General features: G+C 43.4%; 2 long non-coding RNA genes across 2 annotated transcripts; one reads left to right on the plus strand and one right to left on the minus strand.

The window, feature by feature from the left end:
* Positions 1-4,426: 4,426 nt before the first annotated feature.
* On the minus strand, positions 4,427-5,035 carry LOC148057933 (uncharacterized). The gene is made up of 3 exons (XR_015710303.1): positions 4,948-5,035; positions 4,727-4,879; positions 4,427-4,633 (listed from the first exon to the last, which is right to left on the minus strand). It is a non-coding gene; the product is annotated as an uncharacterized LOC148057933 (long non-coding RNA).
* A 4,354-nt stretch (positions 5,036-9,389) lies between these two features.
* On the plus strand, positions 9,390-21,527 carry LOC148057934 (uncharacterized). Its single transcript, XR_015710300.1, has 3 exons — positions 9,390-9,465; positions 21,029-21,135; positions 21,258-21,527. It is a non-coding gene; the product is annotated as an uncharacterized LOC148057934 (long non-coding RNA).
* The last annotated feature ends 40 nt before the right edge of the window (positions 21,528-21,567 follow it).

A 21,567-nucleotide genomic window follows, 5' to 3' on the forward strand; every position in this document is an offset into this window, starting at 1 on the left:
CACCATAAACCGAATATACACAATAATCCATAGTGGTATTGGTTACAAGTGTCTACACGTGGTGTTCACTGCGCAGGTTAACTGTACCGCATTACAAGTAATAGAATGTAACTTAATGTTGGTGAACCACATAGCAATTCATCTACATTAGAAGTCTAAAAAGCGAATGGTAGTACAGTCACGGTGAATACAATTGTATAAATCGTTTAATTCATTTAAATATAAGTCAGCAGATGGAGAGACTTACCACAGTCTTTACCAATGGAAACATGGCGGTGGTCCATGAGGTCCAATTACTCTAGAAACTTCTGGATCATTTGAAATGGGCGGAGCATATTAAGATATTAACACTGAATATTGTTAAATTGACCCTTGACAGTGTTCATTCACTTTTTACACTGAATAAATAACACCTGGGTTTTAACTCTGGATATTGACAACAGCACTGCAGGGGGAGGAGCCACGTTTTACACCTGTTGTTGTTGTGTTACATCTGGAAGAGTTAAACCAGTCTATGAAATAGTTAAAATACATTAACACTTCCTTTTTGACACTTGGAAATTTACTGTGCACGAACGCACACATTAAACAAATGCGCACACCCACATAAAACAAACGCGCACGCACACATAAAACACACGCATGCGTACACGGACATGCACTGACAAACGCACACACACACGGTGACATGCACACATAAAACACACGCACGCACGCACACATAAAACAAACGCGGACGCACACATAAAAGAAACGCGCACGCACACCTAAAACACACGCATGCACACACAGACATGCACTGACACACGCCCACACACACGGTGACATGCACACATAAACACACGCACACATAAAACAAACGCGGACGCACACAAAACAGACGCGCACGCACACATTAAACACACGCATGCACACACAGACATGCACTGACACACGCACACACACACGGTGACATGCACACATAAAACACACACACGCACGCACACGCAGACACACACTGACACATGCGCACACACACCAGTGACATGCACACAAACGCATAACTACACATCACAAACAAACCTATATATTTTTTTTTAATCTGCGATGTTGTGAAAGTGTGTTTCCCCTCTGGGGATGAATAAAGCTTTTCTATTCTATTCTATTCTAAAAAAAATCCGCGTTTGTTTTATGTGTTCGTGCGTGCGTGTGTTTTATGTTTGCATGTCACCGTGTGTGTGTGCGTTTGTCAGTGCATGTCTATGTATGCATGCGTGTGTTTTATGTGTGCGTGCGCGTTTGTTTTGTGTGCGTCCGCGTTTGTTTTATGTGTGCATGTCACCGTGTGTGTGTGCGTGTGTCAGTGCATGTCTGTGTGTGCATCCGTGTGTTTTGTGTGCGCGCGCGCGCATTTGTTTTATGTGTGCATGCGCGCATTTGTTTTATGTGTGCATGCGCGCATTTGTTTTATGTGTGCGTGCGCGCATTTGTTTCATGTGACATGCACACATAAAACACACGCACGCACGCACACATAAAACAAACGCGGACGCACACAAAACACACGCATGCACACACAGACATGCACTGACACACGCACACACACGGTGACATGCACACATAAAACACACACACGCACGCACACGCAGACACACACTGACACATGCGCACACACACCAATGACATGCACACAAACGCATAACTACAGATCACAAACAAACCTATAAAATCCGCGTTTGTTTTATGTGTGCGTGCGTGCGTGTGTTTTATGTTTGCATGTCACCGTGTGTGTGTGCGTTTGTCAGTGCATGTCTGTGTATGCATGCGTGTGTTTTATGTGTGCGTGCGCGTTTGTTTTATGTGGGTGTGCGCATTTGTTTAATGTGTGCGTGCGTGTGTTGTGTGCGTGTGCATTTGTTTTATCTGTGCGCGCGCATTTGTTTTGTGTGTTCTTGCGCATTTGTTTTGTGTGCGCGTGCGCATTTCTTTAATATGTGCGTGCGCGCATTTGTTTTATGTGTGCGTGCGCGCATTTGTTTTATGTGACGTGCGCGCATTTGTTTTATGTGTGCATGCGCGCATTTGCTTTATGTGTGCATGCGCGCATTTGTTTTATGTGTGCATGCGCGCATTTGTTTTATGTGTGCATGCGCGCATTTGTTTTATGTGTGCGTGCGCGCGCGCATTTGTTTCATGTGACATGCACACATAAAACACACGCACGCACGCACACATAAAACAAACGCGGACGCACACAAAACACACGCATGCACACACAGACATGCACTGACACACGCACACACACGGTGACATGCACACATAAAACACACACACGCACGCACACGCAGACACACACTGACACATGCGCACACACACCAATGACATGCACACAAACGCATAACTACACATCACAAACAAACCTATAAAACCCGCGTTTGTTTTATGTGTGCGTGCGTGCGTGTGTTTTATGTTTGCATGTCACCGTGTGTGTGTGCGTTTGTCAGTGCATGTCTGTGTATGCATGCGTGTGTTTTATGTGTGCGTGCGCGTTTGTTTTATGTGGGTGTGCGCATTTGTTTAATGTGTGCGTGCGTGTGTTGTGTGCGTGTGCATTTGTTTTATCTGTGCGCGCGCATTTGTTTTGTGTGCTCTTGCGCATTTGTTTTGTGTGCGCGTGCGCATTTCTTTAATATGTGCGTGCGCGCATTTGTTTTATGTGTGCGTGCGCGCATTTGTTTTATGTGACGTGCGCGCATTTGTTTTATGTGTGCATGCGCGCATTTGCTTTATGTGTGCATGCGCGCATTTGTTTTATGTGTGCATGCGCGCATTTGTTTTATGTGTGCGTGCGCGCATTTGTTTCATGTGACATGCACACATAAAACACACGCACGCACGCACACATAAAACAAACGCGGACGCACACAAAACACACGCATGCACACACAGACATGCACTGACACACGCACACACACGGTGACATGCACACATAAAACACACACACGCACGCACACGCAGACACACACTGACACATGCGCACACACACCAATGACATGCACACAAACGCATAACTACACATCACAAACAAACCTATAAAATCCGCGTTTGTTTTATGTGTGCGTGCGTGCGTGTGTTTTATGTTTGCATGTCACCGTGTGTGTGTGCGTTTGTCAGTGCATGTCTGTGTATGCATGCGTGTGTTTTATGTGTGCGTGCGCGTTTGTTTAATGTGGGTGTGCGCATTTGTTTAATGTGTGCGTGCGTGTGTTGTGTGTTGACACGCGCAAGCATTGACGCACATTGACACGCGCGCAAGCATTGACGCACATTGACACTCGCGCGCATATTGACGCACGCACACGCATTGACACGCACGGGCGCATTGACGCACATTGACACGCACGCGCGCATTGACGCACATTGACACGCGCGCAAGCATTGACGCACATTGACACGCGCGCAAGCATATTGACACACGCACACGCATTGACACGCACGCAAGCATTGACGCACATTGACACGCGCGCAAGCATTGACGCACATTGACACACGCGCGCATTGACACACATTGACACGCACATGACAATGGACGTGAGGTTCTGGTCTGCAGCCCACATCTGTGTATCGGATAGTCTGTCAAACATAAAAATGTAAACGGTTAGACTTTTATGATGCAATATACGAGGAACTAACTAAACATATACTGTACACACCTCCATGATGATTGCCTTTCTCAAGTGGCTTTGTATGTGCTGTTGGGTTTTGTCCATCTGTGCTGGTCTGAATTTGGTGACCTCACAAAAAGGGCAGTGAAAGAACAAGCAACACTGACGGCTGTGGAGTGAAGTACATCCTCAAACCTGGCTGATGTTTAACTGATCAGCCATTTATGAGATTAATGAAAGCTTTGACAGAAACTGTTTTCTATATCACAGACTAAGCTACACACACAGGCAAATGAAAACAGCCAGAAATATGTTATGTTCACTGAACACATCATTTATGAACACATTTTTCATGTTGTATAAAACTCAAACATTCTATTGAATGACTGAACAATCTACTTTAATATCCTCGTGTCCAATTAGTTCATATTCAACGTCTGCTATCTCTGGTCTGTTTATCTGGATTCTTGTCACGGGGGCAGCAGCTTCAGCAGAGAGGTCCATACTTTCTTCTCCCCAGTTACATCGTCCAGCTCTTTCTGGAGGACCCCCCTGTGTTTCCAGCCCAGTGGAGGAACATGCTTCTTCAGTGTGTTCTGGGTCTTCCCCGGGTTCTACCATCAGTGGAACATGTTCCACTTCATCGGACTTATTCTCAGATGAATAAATTGATCTAAGACAAGAAAAAAATAAGTCAGTTTAGATTAAAAAAAAAGCTCAAACTAATTGAAATTCTCACGGATGCTCCGTTGAATCCATACATTCATTCATTCCCACTGCCACCTCCTAATAAGAAATAATGATCGTTTCTCTGATGCACAAATACTGCAGTGCTGAAGATATTAAACCAAAATTGACATTCATTTTAATTGTACAAGTGATGACATTTGCAAAATTAATCAACATTACATTTAAACATTAAATCACTTTGATAAATGACTAAAAAACATTCTTACATACCTTCCTTCTTCTCTTGAACTCTTTTCCATCTGGTTAAGGAGAAAAATAATTCAAGGAAATGACTCCAGATAAACACAAATCAATATAATAATGTGATTTTTATGAATGCATTTGTTTTTTACCTCTTTTTCTTTTTTTTATACCAATAAACTACAGAACATGTGATCAGTAGAACGATCACAGCAACAATAATTCCAGCCACTTCTCCTGGTGTCAAACCTTCTCGACATACAGAGTCAGAAGAAATAGTTCCTTCTCGTAGATATGTTGAACATCTACAAAGACAAGTGGAGACAGTTTAGAAGAAAACATCTGGAGCAAACATTTGTGAAGCTTCACTCACTGTTTGTGATCCTGACATGACGTGAACGTTCCATTTGAAAATGTTCCTTCACTGCAGGTTCCACACTCAGTGTCTGTGGAGGACGTTCCTGTGAAGAACATTGTGTGTGTCTTATAGTTTCTGCACTCTTGCATTTCACATGTTGGATGTGAAACTCGCCTGCTCTGATGATGAACTGTCCTGGTTCACATGTGGAGTGTTGCTGTGCTGCCACACATGTGTCCACTGAGCCGTCCACACAGAAAAAACCCTCCAGAGGTTCACACTTGGTGTTTGCTGTGAAGGTACAGGATCTGATCTCTCTCAGTCCTGTTAGTCAATAACAAATTCTACATCACATCTACATACTGACCAACTCATCATTCTAGTGAAGAACAAACTTTACCTTCAGTACAGACGAGACACTTGAAACCATGTTTCTCTCGGTTCAATTTGTCCATGTAAGTTCCATCATCACAGACAGTGCAGGACGGAGATGGAAATTCTGTGCAATGAACATTGACTCTGAATCCTGTGAGAGAAATAAATAAATGACACATTTGAGTGACGTTTTACATCAAGACTCCTGACAGTTACTCTTATAAGAAAAAAGGTCAACATTTAAAATAGGCAGAATACATTTGATAGAATCAACATACAAGTGTCATGCTTATGTTCTTTTGTTTTATTTTGAAGGTGGTTTTCCGTTTTCATGTGTCCTGTGTTTTGAGTGACAGACGCTGGCAGGTGCGCGGCTGGGGATGATGGAGTGGCGGGTTCTTCCCATTGATAAGGAGCGTCTCTACCCGGAAGAACTCGCCAGAGTATTGCGTTTCCAGACCAGGTTGGCTGTCCTTTCGATCTCGCTCCTCGCCTTTGAATCACAACTGGATAATCCTTTGGATACTCCTGACGTTGTCAGCACTTTTATTTACTCAAGTGAGTCCTTTTGTCTTTTTGTTTTAGTTGCTGTTGGGACCCCGATCTACAGAAGTGCCCTGCCTTCGCCCCGAGTGCCTGTTTTGTTTTTTTGTTCCTATTACGGACCGCTCTGGATCTATATAAGACTTTTTTTTCTGAATTTTTCCTCCGTGGATTATTTAGAAGATAGCTGGGAAGGGCGACAGGTCTTGATACCTTCACTTAAACTTAGCGTTACATTTACCGATGTCAATAAAATGAAAAGAGACTTTAATAAACCACAACATGTACCTGTGCTCCTTCCAGCTGGACACTCAACATCCTTATCCTTCAACAGTGGACACTGTGACGTCACTCCTTCAACATCCTTATCCTTGAGAGAAAAGATCATTTAATATCAGATGATTTTTGAGAATCTATCAGTGATAGTTTCGTAGATTCTTCCGCGTCTGACCGTTATAAACCTCCTTGTAGGTGGACAACGCATGCGCAAATGCGTGGTTGATTTCCAACCTCGTGTACTGTACTGACACTAATAGAATGTTTTTCCATCATATTTGTCCATCATGATGAGTGCCATGGATCATACATGAACACACATGTTTAATGATAAATATTTGTTACCAGAGAACAATTGTTTCAACTGTAATGAAGCATACATGTTTGATATTTACCAATTAGTGTTAAATATTAGCTATATTGATGTTTGAGATAAAATGGGGACCCTTGAAATAAAAAGAAAGACCCACACTGTTAAGTCTTTCTGTAGGTTTGTTTATTGGACATAATAAATCGTTTTAGCAACACTAGAGGGCAGCAGAGAGTACAAGTTGCTTTGCGTGCAGGTGGAGAGACAGGACGAGCTAATGAGATCACCTGTGCAGGTGAAGCTTCTGTCTACAGAGCATGACTACAGCCAAGGTAATGTTAAACTCTTCTGTTAAATTGTTCTCATTTGGAGAGAATATCTAAGGATTATGGACATAAACTTGCAGTGTGACTGCAGTTCACACTTTTAATGATGTCGTCGTTGTAAATCTAAAACGTCCCGAGAAAGTAGAATTCTAGTGTTTCTGATCCCATCATGCAGGGAATAGCAGGTTTGATATAAATGTACATGAATTGATTCATTAAAGATATTATTACATTTGTCTCTTTTAACATTAAGACTTCATCACAAAGTATAATTTCTGGAGATGATTTGACTTCAATGTTGACAACAGTTTATACTGAGTGGATCTAGTATAACACTGACAGACCCGGCTGCAGAAAAACATTTAAGGGGGGGCATTACATTTTTTCAGGGGGGCAAACTTTTCAACCTAAAAACGTATTGGCTTCAGGCTGAACAATGGCTCTGGGACGACTCGCACAGTGCAGAGAAATAATTCTCCCATTACTAAAAAGTGACGGTTGATCCCAAGATCTAAAAAAACAACTAACAACCAACAACAAAGTTTAGTGCTGTGTCCATGTATTAAACTAAAGCACCACAGCTTCACTTCTACTAAAACATAAGCACTGAAGTCAATCTGAACACTGGATTGAACATCAAATAAGTTTTCATCTCATTGAACAAAATCATGGTAGGTGTGATGTGTGATCTGTTTGATACTTGATGAAGCCCAGTTGCTGCACATTGGCGCACGCATTGACGCACATTCTTCTTCTGAGAGTTGTAACACAGCGTCTCTTAACTGTTGAGCATGGTCCCGTCGTCTCGCACCAACGTCCATCTCCTCACTTTCGCTCTTCACTTTCCCGTACATACCGGGGACGTTCGTTAGCAAAGTTCGTTGCTAATAACCGTTAGCTTCGCCTCAGGAGCAGGTCCGAAAAAGTCGCTTCTGACACCAATGTAACGTTTGGTCCTCCACACATGACCAGACGGTTGTCTTGCACAGATATTGTTTCTTTGTTCGCTGTACTCACAGAGAGGTTATTGTTTCGGCCACAACCAACGCCGCTCGTTCTTCACACCACTAGTTGAACGCGAAATCTCTCTAACAACAACTGCGCATGCGCACAGACTCACCTTCTTAAAGTGCCCGCAACATTAATGAACAGAACAAACAGGATCGTTACAATATATATACAGTATATACACACACACACACACACACACACGTCTATACACATACACACATATACATATACACACACACGTCTATACACATACACACATATATATACACACACGTCTATACACATACACACATATACACACATATATATACACACACGTCTATACACATACACACATATACACACACACACGTCTATACACATACACACATATACACACATATATATACACACACACGTCTATACACATACACACATATATAAACACACACACGTATATATATATGCACACACACACACACACACACACGTCTATACACATACACACATATACACACACGTCTATACACATACACACATATATATACACACACGTCTATACACACACATATATACACACACACACGTCTATACACATACACACATATATATACACACACACGTCTATACACATACACACACATATATACACACACACGTCTATACACATACACACATATATGTACACACATATAAACACACGTCTATACGCATTGACACACCCGCACGCATTGACGCACATTGACACACACACACGTATTGACGCACATTGACGCACATTGACACACACGTATTGACGCACATTGACACGCGCGCACGCATTGACACGCACGGGTCACCCAGTATTATACAGAGCACCCCCCGACGTCGGATTCAAACGACCCGGGTTACATTTGACGCGTCGCCCATCTCTTCGTTGCCTTGGTAACGTGACGTGTCGCTGTTTCATTTGGCTACCGTAATTCTACAACTATGAAGCTCATTTGAAATGTTTAATATCAACAGTGTGATTCTAATCCTGATTGTGCTTAACGACCTCAAACCACTTTAAGGAGGTACAGAGTGAATATAAATCGGTAAAAATGCTTAATTTTAATTTTTTGGAGCTTGGATTGTTTACGCATCGCGGAAGTCAAGAAGCTCTCGCGGATTAAAACATGCTTAAAAGGTCCTGTAAAAGTGACTATATTGTATATTTTTAGGTGTTTCAACTCCATAATGTTGACATTGTTTTATGAATGAGTAAAATAAAGTCTGTGCTATTTCGCTTGATCCTCTTTATAATCCGGTGCGCTTTTCTATGAAAATAGAAGCTTTCATTGAGATTGCGTTTATGGACATATGTTTTCTTTTTATTTAGCTGCGATTATGAGCGTCTACGTGACGTTTGTCAACATTAATCGCGAGTCTGCAGGGGTGACGTCACACATGCTAATCAACTGATCCTGCAGCGGTGACGTCACACCACAGGAATACAATGAGATATTGTGCTTGTTTGTTTAAAAGCGCCATGAATACAATAGTAGATGCGTGCTTGTATAAAGACCGAGTTAAGTTTAGTTTAAATTTAGCGTCAGCTAAAAAGTTTTCAAATTGCCGCATACGCAACTTCCGGATGATGACGTCACACTTGTTGACAAAGATCGATCGCATTTTATCCTCACGTTTGTGCATAACTTGATGGAATCAGGTGCGCGTCACTCGTCTATTGAGGTAAGATATCATTATTGCTTTAAGACTCAGAAATAATGTTTCATTGCGTGTAATGTAACTTTCTGTGGTGCGTTAACACGAGAGCTAGTTCGCTAAAACTTAGCTTTTTTAATTATAATGTAACTCACACACGTATTTTGTTTGTTATTTTGAAGGACGAAAATATATTTATATTCCAATAAAAAGTTTGCTATATTGGTGGGTCATGGTAGGCGATTTATTTTATTAATATTCAAGATTCTTAGCTACGGCACCTTCAACACATTCAACGCTTGTTAACCATACAACAGCACGAACGTTTAATCGGCGTGTTAAATAACAGATGCGGTGAACTCTGAGCCGCTGAAGCATCTGAACACCACGAGATAACAAAATATAAAGTGCAACTTACTTTCAAAACAAAGTGAAACAGTACAATATAAAATACTATCGAAAATATACACTTGAATAAAGTTATAAAACAATGCTTCAAGTTTCACACAAAAACTTAAATAGCTGCTTCGACACAACATTCATTTACACACAGCAATATAAACAATAATATAAACGTTTTGTTTAGGCTCACCTAGGAGTGATAAGCGAGTGTATTCAGTAAAATTGCAGGAGCGTTGGCACACTTTACAGCTTAATGTGGACAAAACTGAAACTCTGGTGATTGCTCCTGATGATAAGATTCCATGGTTGAGTCAGTACTTGGGTGACTTAGGTCAGTCTGTCAAACTGAGCCTGAGAAACCTGGGTGTTGTATTTGATAAAGACATGTCTCTTGTTCAACACTGCAGAAAACTGACCAGAAACTGTTTCCTTCAACTGAGAAAAATCTCTAAACTTAGGAAAATGTTGTCACAACATGATCTGGAGCTTGTAATCCATGCGTTTGTTTCTTCTCGTCTGGACTATTGTAACGGTTTGTTTTCATGTCTTAACAAGAAGGAGCTGTCTCGTCTGCAGTTGATTCAGAACTCTGCAGCGAGAATTCTGACCCGCTCAAGTAGGAGAACTCACATTTCTCCGATCCTTAAAACTCTTCACTGGCTTCCAGTTTCTTTCAGGATCAACTTTAAAATTCTGGTTCTTACTTTCAGAGCTATTCATGGTCAGGCTCCTCCTTACATCACTGATCTGATCCAGCCTTACACCCCAGCTCGGTCTCTGAGGTCTGTGGATCAGAATCTACTGATGGTTCCACGCACACGGCTCAGGACCAGAGGAGAGAAATCTTTTCAGGCTGTTGCTCCTAAGCTTTGGAACAATCTTCCTCTCTCTTTGCGCTTGATGGAGTCTACTGACTCCTTTAAGAAACATCTTAAGACGTTTCTATTTGTTCAGGCTTTTCCTTGAATTTCTCGAACTTGTTGTTCTCGGTGTTGTCTTGATCTTTGAAGTATGTACTGTTTTGAGTATTGTTTTTGATTGTTAAAGCGCTTTGTGACCCTGGTCTCGAAAAGCGCTATATAAATAAATATTACTTACTTACTTACTTACTTACACGTGTCTCAGTCTCTGAGCCGCTGAAGCATCTGAACACCACGCGTCTCATCCGTGGAACGCAGGTAAAAAACAATGGCCGTCTTAAAGCGACAGTGTCTTGATGCGATACATGCATTGAAAAGTAATAAAACATAAAACACGAAAATAACAACTGGGTTTAATTATATACTTCCAGTGAAAATAATTGAAACATAAAACGACAAATAAACGGCTGGGTTACATTACTAAAAACTAAAGCCTGACAGAGGGGGAGTGGCGCGGGAATGAACTACCGTACTTACTGGCGCGCGCATGTACAGACAGCATATACATCTGTTGTTTTGAGCGAGCACCATAAACCGAATATACACAATAATCCATAGTGGTATTGGTTACAAGTGTCTACACGTGGTGTTCACTGCGCAGGTTAACTGTACCGCATTACAAGTAATAGAATGTAACTTAATGTTGGTGAACCACATAGCAATTCATCTACATTAGAAGTCTAAAAAGCGAATGGTAGTACAGTCACGGTGAATACAATTGTATAAATCGTTTAATTCATTTAAATATAAGTCAGCAGATGGAGAGACTTACCACAGTCTTTACCAATGGAAACATGGCGGTGGTCCATGAGGTCCAATTACTCTAGAAACTTCTGGATCATTTGAAATGGGCGGAGCATATTAAGATATTAAAACTGAATATTGTTAAATTGACCCTTGACAGTGTTCATTCACTTTTTACACTGAATAAATAACACCTGGGTTTTAACTCTGGATATTGACAACAGCACTGCAGGGGGAGGAGCCACGTTTTACACCTGTTGTTGTTGTGTTACATCTGGAAGAGTTAAACCAGTCTATGAAATAGTTAAAATACATTAACACTTCCTTTTTGACACTTGGAAATTTACTGTGCACTAACGCACACATTAAACAAATGCGCACACCCACATAAAACAAACGCGCACGCACACATAAAACACACGCATGCGTACACGGACATGCACTGACAAACGCACACACACACGGTGACATGCACACATAAAACACACGCACGCACGCACACATAAAACAAACGCGGACACACACATCAAAGAAACGCGCACGCACACCTAAAACACACGCATGCACACACAGACATGCACTGACACACGCCCACACACACGGTGACATGCACACATAAACACACGCACGCACGCACACATAAAACAAACGCGGACGCACACAAAACAAACGCGCACGCACACATTAAACACACGCATGCACACACAGACATGCACTGACACACGCATACACACACGGTGACATGCACACATAAAACACACACACGCACGCACACGCAGACACACACTGACACATGCGCACACACACCAGTGACATGCACACAAACGCATAACTACACATCACAAACAAACCTATATATATTTTTTTTAATCTGCGCTGTTGTGAAAGTGTGTTTCCCCTCTGGGGATGAATAAAGCTTTTCTATTCTATTCTATTCTAAAAAAATCCGCGTTTGTTTTATGTGTTCGTGCGTGCGTGTGTTTTATGTTTGCATGTCACCGTGTGTGTGTGCGTTTGTCAGTGCATGTCTATGTATGCATGCGTGTGTTTTATGTGTGCGTGCGCGTTTGTTTTGTGTGCGTCCGCGTTTGTTTTATGTGTGCATGTCACCGTGTGTGTGTGCGTGTGTCAGTGCATGTCTGTGTGTGCATCCGTGTGTTTTGTGTGCGCGCGCGCGCATTTGTTTTATGTGTGCATGCGCGCATTTGTTTTATGTGTGCATGCGCGCATTTGTTTTATGTGTGCGTGCGCGCATTTGTTTCATGTGACATGCACACATAAAACACACGCACGCACGCACACATAAAACAAACGCGGACGCACACAAAACAAACGCACACGCACACATTAAACACACGCATGCACACACAGACATGCACTGACACACGCACACACACGGTGACATGCACACATAAAACACACACACGCATGCACACACAGACATGCACTGACACACGCACACACACGGTGACATGCACACATAAAACACACACACGCACGCACACGCAGACACACACTGACACATGCGCACACACACCAATGACATGCACACAAACGCATAACTACACATCACAAACAAACCTATAAAACCCGCGTTTGTTTTATGTGTGCGTGCGTGCGTGTGTTTTATGTTTGCATGTCACCGTGTGTGTGTGCGTTTGTCAGTGCATGTCTGTGTATGCATGCGTGTGTTTTATGTGTGCGTGCGCGTTTGTTTTATGTGGGTGTGCGCATTTGTTTAATGTGTGCGTGCGTGTGTTGTGTGCGTGTGCATTTGTTTTATCTGTGCGCGCGCATTTGTTTTGTGTGCTCTTGCGCATTTGTTTTGTGTGCGCGTGCGCATTTCTTTAATATGTGCGTGCGCGCATTTGTTTTATGTGTGCGTGCGCGCATTTGTTTTATGTGACGTGCGCACATTTGTTTTATGTGTGCATGCGCGCATTTGCTTTATGTGTGCATGCGCGCATTTGTTTTATGTGTGCATGCGCGCATTTGTTTTATGTGTGCATGCGCGCATTTGTTTTATGTGTGCGTGCGCGCATTTGTTTCATGTGACATGCACACATAAAACACACGCACGCACGCACACATAAAACAAACGCGGACGCACACAAAACACACGCATGCACACACAGACATGCACTGACACACGCACACACACGGTGACATGCACACATAAAACACACACACGCACGCACACGCAGACACACACTGACACATGCGCACACACACCAATGACATGCACACAAACGCATAACTACACATCACAAACAAACCTATAAAACCCGCGTTTGTTTTATGTGTGCGTGCGTGCGTGTGTTTTATGTTTGCATGTCACCGTGTGTGTGTGCGTTTGTCAGTGCATGTCTGTGTATGCATGCGTGTGTTTTATGTGTGCGTGCGCGTTTGTTTTATGTGGGTGTGCGCATTTGTTTAATGTGTGCGTGCGTGTGTTTTGTGCGTGTGCATTTGTTTTATCTGTGCGCGCGCATTTGTTTTGTGTGCTCTTGCGCATTTGTTTTGTGTGCGCGTGCGCATTTCTTTAATATGTGCGTGCGCGCATTTGTTTTATGTGACGTGCGCGCATTTGTTTTATGTGTGCATGCGCGCATTTGTTTTATGTGTGCGTGCGCGCATTTGTTTCATGTGACATGCACACATAAAACACACGCACGCACGCACACATAAAACAAACGCGGACGCAAACAAAACAAACGCGCACGCACACATTAAACACACGCATGCACACACAGACATGCACTGACACACGCACACACACGGTGACATGCACACATAAAACACACACACGCATGCACACACAGACATGCACTGACACACGCACACACACGGTGACATGCACACATAAAACACACACACGCACGCACACGCAGACACACACTGACACATGCGCACACACACCAATGACATGCACACAAACGCATAACTACACATCACAAACAAACCTATAAAACCCGCGTTTGTTTTATGTGTGCGTGCGTGCGTGTGTTTTATGTTTGCATGTCACCGTGTGTGTGTGCGTTTGTCAGTGCATGTCTGTGTATGCATGCGTGTGTTTTATGTGTGCGTGCGCGTTTGTTTTATGTGGGTGTGCGCATTTGTTTAATATGTGCGTGCGTGTGTTGTGTGCGTGTGCATTTGTTTTATCTGTGCGCGCGCATTTGTTTTGTGTGCTCTTGCGCATTTGTTTTGTGTGCGCGTGCGCATTTCTTTAATATGTGCGTGCGCGCATTTGTTTTATGTGTGCGTGCGCGCATTTGTTTTATGTGACGTGCGCACATTTGTTTTATGTGTGCATGCGCGCATTTGCTTTATGTGTGCATGCGCGCATTTGTTTTATGTGTGCATGCGCGCATTTGTTTTATGTGTGCATGCGCGCATTTGTTTTATGTGTGCGTGCGCGCATTTGTTTCATGTGACATGCACACATAAAACACACGCACGCACGCACACATAAAACAAACGCGGACGCACACAAAACACACGCATGCACACACAGACATGCACTGACACACGCACACACACGGTGACATGCACACATAAAACACACACACGCACGCACACGCAGACACACACTGACACATGCACACACACCAATGACATGCACACAAACGCATAACTACACATCACAAACAAACCTATAAAACCCGCGTTTGTTTTATGTGTGCGTGCGTGCGTGTGTTTTATGTTTGCATGTCACCGTGTGTGTGTGCGTTTGTCAGTGCATGTCTGTGTATGCATGCGTGTGTTTTATGTGTGCGTGCGCGTTTGTTTTATGTGGGTGTGCGCATTTGTTTAATGTGTGCGTGCGTGTGTTGTGTGCGTGTGCATTTGTTTTATCTGTGCGCGCGCATTTGTTTTGTGTGCTCTTGCGCATTTGTTTTGTGTGCGCGTGCGCATTTCTTTAATATGTGCGTGCGCGCATTTGTTTTATGTGTGCGTGCGCGCATTTGTTTTATGTGACGTGCGCGCATTTGTTTTATGTGTGCATGCGCGCATTTGCTTTATGTGTGCATGCGCGCATTTGTTTTATGTGTGCATGCGCGCATTTGTTTTATGTGTGCGTGCGCGCATTTGTTTCATGTGACATGCACACATAAAACACACGCACGCACGCACACATAAAACAAACGCGGACGCACACAAAACACAGGCATTATGTGTGCGTGCGTGCGTGTGTTTTATGTTTGCATGTCACCGTGTGTGTGCGTTTGTCAGTGCATGTCTGTGTATGCATGCGTGTGTTTTATGTGTGCGTGCGCGTTTGTTTAATGTGGGTGTGCGCATTTGTTTAATGTGTGCGTGCGTGTGTTGTGTGTTGACACGCGCAAGCATTGACGCACATTGTTTTGTGTGCGTCCGCGTTTGTTTTATGTGTGCATGTCACCGTGTGTGTGTGCGTGTGTCAGTGCATGTCTGTGTGTGCATCCGTGTGTTTTGTGTGCGCGCGCGCGCATTTGTTTTATGTGTGCATGCGCGCATTTGTTTTATGTGTGCATGCGCGCATTTGTTTTATGTGTGCGTGCGCGCATTTGTTTCAAGTGACATGCACACATAAAACACACGCACGCACGCACACATAAAACAAACGCGGACGCACACAAAACACACGCATGCACACACAGACATGCACTGACACACGCACACACACGGTGACATGCACACATAAAACACACACACGCATGCACACACAGACATGCACTGACACACGCACACACACGGTGACATGCACACATAAAACACACACACGCACGCACACGCAGACACACACTGACACATGCGCACACACACCAATGACATGCACACAAACGCATAACTACAGATCACAAACAAACCTATAAAATCCGCGTTTGTTTTATGTGTGCGTGCGTGCGTGTGTTTTATGTTTGCATGTCACCGTGTGTGTGTGCGTTTGTCAGTGCATGTCTGTGTATGCATGCGTGTGTTTTATGTGTGCGTGCGCGTTTGTTTTATGTGGGTGTGCGCATTTGTTTAATGTGTGCGTGCGTGTGTTGTGTGCGTGTGCATTTGTTTTATCTGTGCGCGCGCATTTGTTTTGTGTGCTCTTGCGCATTTGTTTTGTGTGCGCATTTCTTTAATATGTGCGTGCGCGCATTTGTTTTATGTGTGCGTGCGCGCATTTGTTTTATGTGACGTGCGCGCATTTGTTTTATGTGTGCATGCGCGCATTTGCTTTATGTGTGCATGCGCGCATTTGTTTTATGTGTGCATGCGCGCATTTGTTTTATGTGTGCGTGCGCGCATTTGTTTTATGTGTGCGTGCGCGCATTTGTTTCATGTGACATGCACACATAAAACACACGCACGCACGCACACATAAAACAAATGCGCGCGCACACAAAACACACGCATGCACACACAGACATGCACTGACACACGCACACACACGGTGACATGCACACATAAAACACACACACGCACGCACACGCATACACACACTGACACATGCGCACACACACCAATGATATGCACACAAACGCATAACTACACATCACAAACAAACCTATAAAACCCGCGTTTGTTTTATGTGTGCGTGCGTGCGTGTGTTTTATGTTTGCATGTCACCGTGTGTGTGTGCGTTTGTCAGTGCATGTCTGTGTATGCATGCGTGTGTTTTATGTGTGCGTGCGCGTTTGTTTTATGTGGGTGTGCGCATTTGTTTAATGTGTGCGTGCGTGTGTTGTGTGCGTGTGCATTTGTTTTATCTGTGCGCGCGCATTTGTTTTGTGTGCTCTTGCGCATTTGTTTTGTGTGCGCGTGCGCATTTCGTTAATATGTGCGTGCGCGCATTTGTTTTATGTGTGCGTGCGCGCATTTGTTTTATGTGACGTGCGCGCATTTGTTTTATGTGTGCATGCGCGCATTTGCTTTATGTGTGCATGCGCGCATTTGTTTTATGTGTGCATGCGCGCATTTGTTTTATGTGTGCGTGCGCGCATTTGTTTTATGTGTGCGTGCGCGCATTTGTTTCATGTGACATGCACACATAAAACACACGCACGCACGCACACATAAAACAAACGCGGACGCACACAAAACACACGCATGCACACACAGACATGCACTGACACACGCACACACACGGTGACATGCACACATAAAACACACACACGCACGCACACGCAGACACACACTGACACATGCGCACACACACCAATGACATGCACACAAACGCATAACTACACATCACAAACAAACCTATAAAACCCGCGTTTGTTTTATGTGTGCGTGCGTGCGTGTGTTTTATGTTTGCATGTCACCGTGTGTGTGTGCGTTTGTCAGTGCATGTCTGTGTATGCATGCGTGTGTTTTATGTGTGCGTGCGCGTTTGTTTTATGTGGGTGTGCGCATTTGTTTAATGTGTGCGTGCGTGTGTTGTGTGCGTGTGCATTTGTTTTATCTGTGCGCGCGCATTTGTTTTGTGTGCTCTTGCGCATTTGTTTTGTGTGCGCATTTCTTTAATATGTGCGTGCGCGCATTTGTTTTATGTGTGCGTGCGCGCATTTGTTTTATGTGACGTGCGCGCATTTGTTTTATGTGTGCATGCGCGCATTTGCTTTATGTGTGCATGCGCGCATTTGTTTTATGTGTGCATGCGCGCATTTGTTTTATGTGTGCGTGCGCGCATTTGTTTCATGTGACATGCACACATAAAACACACGCACGCACGCACACATAAAACAAACGCGGACGCACACAAAACACACGCATGCACACACAGACATGCACTGACACACGCACACACACGGTGACATGCACACATAAAACACACACACGCACGCACACGCAGACACACACTGACACATGCGCACACACACCAATGACATGCACACAAACGCATAACTACACATCACAAACAAACCTATAAAATCCGCGTTTGTTTAATGTGTGCGTGCGTGCGTGTGTTTTATGTTTGCATGTCACCGTGTGTGTGTGCGTTTGTCAGTGCATGTCTGTGTATGCATGCGTGTGTTTTATGTGTGCGTGCGCGTTTGTTTAATGTGGGTGTGCGCATTTGTTTAATGTGTGCGTGCGTGTGTTGTGTGTTGACACGCGCAAGCATTGACGCACATTGACACACGCGCAAGCATTGACGCACATTGACACGCGCGCAAGCATTGACGCACATTGACACTCGCGCATATTGACGCACGCACACGCATTGACACGCACGGGCGCATTGACGCACATTGACACGCACGCGCGCATTGACGCACATTGACACGCACGCGCGCAAGCATTGACGCACATTGACACGCGCGCAAGCATATTGACACACGCACACGCATTGACACGCACGCAAGCATTGACGCACATTGACACGCGCGCAAGCATTGACGCACATTGACACACGCGCGCATTGACGCACATTGACACGCACATGACAATGGACGTGAGGTTCTGGTCTGCAGCCCACATCTGTGTATCGGATAGTCTGTCAAACATAAAAATGTAAACGGTTAGACTTTTATGATGCAATATACGAGGAACTAACTAAACATATACTGTACACACCTCCATGATGATTGCCTTTCTCAAGTGGCTTTGTATGTGCTGTTGGGTTTTGTCCATCTGTGCTGGTCTGAATTTGGTGACCTCACAAAAAGGGCAGTGAAAGAACAAGCAACACTGACGTCTGTGGAGTGAAGTACATCCTCAAACCTGGCTGATGTTTAACTGATCAGCCATTTATGAGATTAATGAAAGCTTTGACAGAAACTGTTTTCTATATCACAGACTAAGCTACACACACAGGCAAATGAAAACAGCCAGAAATATGTTATGTTCACTGAACACATCATTTATGAACACATTTTTCATGTTGTATAAAACTCAAACATTCTATTGAATGACTGAACAATCTACTTTAATATCCTCGTGTCCAATTAGTTCATATTCAACGTCTGCTATCTCTGGTCTGTTTATCTGGATTCTTGTCACGGGGGCAGCAGCTTCAGCAGAGAGGTCCATACTTTCTTCTCCCCAGTTACATCGTCCAGCTCTTTCTGGAGGACCCCCCTGTGTTTCCAGCCCAGTGGAGGAACATGCTTCTTCAGTGTGTTCTGGGTCTTCCCCGGGTTCTACCATCAGTGGAACATGTTCCACTTCATCGGACTTATTCTCAGATGAATAAATTGATCTAAGACAAGAAAAAAATAAGTCAGTTTAGATTAAAAAAAAAGCTCAAACTAATTGAAATTCTCACGGATGCTCCGTTGAATCCATACATTCATTCATTCCCACTGCCACCTCCTAATAAGAAATAATGATCGTTTCTCTGATGCACAAATACTGCAGTGCTGAAGATATTAAACCAAAATTGACATTCATTTTAATTGTACAAGTGATGACATTTGCAAAATTAATCAACATTACATTTAAACATTAAATCACTTTGATAAATGACTAAAAAACATTCTTACATACCTTCCTTCTTCTCTTGAACTCTTTTCCATCTGGTTAAGGAGAAAAATAATTCAAGGAAATGACTCCAGATAAACACAAATCAATATAATAATGTGATTTTTATGAATGCATTTGTTTTTTACCTCTTTTTCTTTTTTTATACCAATAAACTACAGAACATGTGATCAGTAGAACGATCACAGCAACAATAATTCCAGCCACTTCTCCTGGTGTCAAACCTTCTCGACATACAGAGTCAGAAGAAATAGTTCCTTCTCGTAGATATGTTGAACATCTACAAAGACAAGTGGAGACAGTTTAGAAGAAAACATCTGGAGCAAACATTTGTGAAGCTTCACTCACTGTTTGTGATCCTGACATGACGTGAACGTTCCATTTGAAAATGTTCCTTCACTGCAGGTTCCACACTCAGTGTCTGTGGAGGACGTTCCTGTGAAGAACATTGTGTGTGTCTTATAGTTTCTGCACTCTTGCATTTCACATGTTGGATGTGAAACTCGCCTGCTCTGATGATGAACTGTCCTGGTTCACATGTGGAGTGTTGCTGTGCTGCCACACATGTGTCCACTGAGCCGTCCACACAGAAAAAACCCTCCAGAGGTTCACACTTGGTGTTTGCTGTGAAGGTACAGGATCTGATCTCTCTCAGTCCTGTTAGTCAATAACAAATTCTACATCACATCTACATACTGACCAACTCATCATTCTAGTGAAGAACAAACTTTACCTTCAGTACAGACGAGACACTTGAAACCATGTTTCTCTCGGTTCAATTTGTCCATGTAAGTTCCATCATCACAGACAGTGCAGGACGGAGATGGAAATTCTGTGCAATGAACATTGACTCTGAATCCTGTGAGAGAAATAAATAAATGACACATTTGAGTGACGTTTTACATCAAGACTCCTGACAGTTACTCTTATAAGAAAAAAGGTCAACATTTAAAATAGGCAGAATACATTTGATAGAATCAACATACAAGTGTCATGCTTATGTTCTTTTGTTTTATTTTGAAGGTGGTTTTCCGTTTTCATGTGTCCTGTGTTTTGAGTGACAGACGCTGGCAGGTGCGCGGCTGGGGATGATGGAGTGGCGGGTTCTTCCCATTGATAAGGAGCGTCTCTACCCGGAAGAACTCGCCAGAGTATTGCGTTTCCAGACCAGGTTGGCTGTCCTTTCGATCTCGCTCCTCGCCTTTGAATCACAACTGGATAATCCTTTGGATACTCCTGACGTTGTCAGCACTTTTATTTACTCAAGTGAGTCCTTTTGTCTTTTTGTTTTAGTTGCTGTTGGGACCCCGATCTCCAGAAGTGCCCTGCCTTCGCCCCGAGTGCCTGTTTTGTTTTTTGTTCCTATTACGGACCGCTCTGGATCTATATAAGACTTTTTTTCTGAATTTTTCCTCCGTGGATTATTTAGAAGATAGCTGGGAAGGGCGACAGGTCTTGATACCTTCACTTAAACTTAGCGTTACATTTACCGATGTCAATAAAATGAAAAGAGACTTTAATAAACCACAACATGTACCTGTGCTCCTTCCAGCTGGACACTCAACATCCTTATCCTTCAACAGTGGACACTGTGACGTCACTC

The sequence above is a fragment of the Callionymus lyra genome, unplaced genomic scaffold (genome assembly GCF_982586985.1).
Source record: "Callionymus lyra unplaced genomic scaffold, fCalLyr1.hap1.1 HAP1_SCAFFOLD_296, whole genome shotgun sequence".
NCBI classification, from domain to species: domain Eukaryota; kingdom Metazoa; phylum Chordata; class Actinopteri; order Syngnathiformes; family Callionymidae; genus Callionymus; species Callionymus lyra.